Raw genomic sequence first — 2,704 nt, 5'->3', positions numbered from 1 at the left:
ACACAACATCCGGGGCTGTTGAGTGAATTTGCATTTTGAGGGACAAAAACTCCATCTGCAGCTCTGCCTCTGCGTGTGCATGTGCATTAATGTGAAAAAAAGGAATAACGGGTCACAGAACACAGCTGGTATGAGTAAGGTTTGATTGGTACTTTTCATGTCTGATACAAAGTTAATTTTTAAAATATTGTGTCCATATACCTATGAATATTCATTCTAATAGACAAGCATTAATATAATTTTACAAAGAATTGTCAATGAAATTTGTCCCCCAGAGCAAAAGAAAGCTATCTGTGAGACATTCAGAGCTAAAAAGAAAATTTAGAAGTTAACTGCATGTCAATATTCATTAAAAAAATCTTGCTTTTATTGTGGTATTTGTAAGGTATTGTCACAATATATTTAAATTATATGAATCAGGAGAGATTCAAACTCCTCCCATTCTTCTTTCCAGCTAGTTGTAAAATATCAGAGGTAAGTGAAAGGAGTAGCTCCACCAGTCCCAGGGACATGGGCTAAAGAGACGATGAAATATTTTCTATCAAATTTAAAATACCATCACTCAGAAATACTGTGATCTTTTCAGATCAACCATGTGCTAATAACAACTCAAGATGAATTGATGGAGAGGATGAGCAATGTAACAGAATTCATCCTCCTGGGCCTGACCCAGAATCCAGGACTGCAGACACTCTTATTTGCTGTGTTTTTAATCATCTACTTGATCACATTGGCAGGTAACCTGCTCATCTCAGTCACCATCTTCACCAGCCCAGCCCTCAGTTCTCCCATGTACTATTTTCTGTCCTATTTGTCCATGATAGACGGCTTCTACTCTTCCTCCATAGCACCCAAGCTGATCTTTGACTTGGTCTCTGGAAAGAACACCATTTCCTTCAGTGGCTGCATGACTGAGGTCTTTGCTGAACACTTCTTTGCTGGAGCCGATTGTCTCATTGATTGTCATGGCCTACGACCGCTGTGCAGCCATCGGTTAGCCCCTGCACCACATGACCGTCATGAGTCGGCCTGTGTGTGCTTCCCTGGCTGGAATGGCTGGGGCTTCAGGCTTTCTCCATGGAGGGATCCATACTTTGTTCCTGGTTCAGTTACCATTCTGTGGCCCCAATGTCACTGACCATTTCATGTGTGATTTAATACCTCTCCTGGAGCTAGCCTGCCCGGACACGCACACTCTGGGGCCCCTGCTTTCTGCCAACAGTGGGTCACTGTGTTTGCTGACTTTCTCAGTGCTGGTGGCTTCCTACGCTGTCATCCTGCGCTCCCTGAGAACCCACAGCTCTGAAGGGTGTCGCGAGGCCCTGTCCCCCTGTGCCTCTCACGTCACAGTCGTCGTCTTATTCTTTGTTCCTTGTTCATTCCTCTTCCTCAGACCCACGACCACCTTCCACTGACAAAGCTGTGACTGTGTTTTGCACCATAGTAACTCCTATGCTGAACCCTTTAATCTACACCCTGAGAAATGCAGAAGTGAAAAACGTCATGAAGAAGCTCTGGGGACAAATAATGAAAACTGATGATGAATAAACCTTGTGTGGAGTATTTAGGCAAAAAAAGAAAAATCTAGTGATGTTTTACAGAAATTTTCTCCCCTTCTTAATTGATTGAACTGGGAAGATTCTCCTGTCTGGATCAGTCATCTCCAGGGGCTCATACATTGTAAGCCAGGGTTGGTATTCAGAAGCCATAGTAGAGACAGTGCCAAGAGCCCACGATAGTCTTAGGAGGCCATGAAGTGTTTTCATTTCTTTTACAACAAAAAGAAAGAAATTCATATAATCCAAATGCAGCTTAGATTATAGTCATCTATATAGCAATGCAGTCAGAAAAGATAATTTTTAACATTTTGATGGAGGAGAAGACCCAAGAGGATAAAAGTACCAAGGGTCCACAAAAGTCATAATGTTGCCCTGACTGTGGGTATGAGACAGATCAACAGCAATATTCTTGAACACTTGTTATACCCAGCACCATAGCTAGAGTGAAGTTTTATTTTAAAAGAGGGAAAACAACTACGCATGAAAAAGGGACAGAACATAGGAAATAAATTTTCAAAAAGTACATTTATATGCTTTTCCTGATCTTTCCAGGTTTGAGAGGTTTATAAATAAAATAAACACAGCGATAAAAAGAAATTCTTACTCATCACAATCCCACAAAGATAACATTTGCACACAAAAGTACTTTTTGAAAATTACATTTCATCATTCCCTGTAGTATACAAGAGTTTACAAAAAGAATTAGAAACAGAATTGGATGGCATAAAATAAACATAATTAATAAAGTCCATAGAGCTAAGGCAGAAAATATCTATACATTAAAGTCTGGTTTTAGACACAGACAAAGGAAAAGAAGATTCTGAAGACAAAACAGTGGTTATAGGAAATTTCCAGTGATTTAAGAACAAGTCATGGAGCTGTCATGGAACAGCACAAAATCACAAATCTCAGCTTGAGTAAAGAATCCATACCATGTACATAATGAAATTCTAAGAGATTCTACAATAGTCAGAGATTAAGTGCTTTGGACCAAATAGGCTTAATTTCTCTTATTGTCTCCAGCATTAATTATTCCAGTAAATGTTAGCAAATTGTTTCACCTCTCTATTTTTTTTCATCTTTAATAAGAAGAAAATAGAATTTCCCAGGTGGCTCAGTAGTAAAGAATGCCTGCCAAGCAGGAG

The 2,704-nt window shown here is 39.7% G+C and overlaps 1 pseudogene; it reads left to right on the top strand.

The window, feature by feature from the left end:
- Positions 1 to 631: 631 nt before the first annotated feature.
- On the top strand, positions 632 to 1,548 carry LOC122449899 (annotated as a pseudogene).
- The last annotated feature ends 1,156 nt before the right edge of the window (positions 1,549 to 2,704 follow it).

This window comes from Cervus canadensis, chromosome 11 (assembly GCF_019320065.1).
Source record: "Cervus canadensis isolate Bull #8, Minnesota chromosome 11, ASM1932006v1, whole genome shotgun sequence".
NCBI lineage: Eukaryota > Metazoa > Chordata > Mammalia > Artiodactyla > Cervidae > Cervus > Cervus canadensis.
Note: the sequence above shows the minus strand (reverse complement) of the source record. Positions and strands in the feature narration are given on the sequence as shown.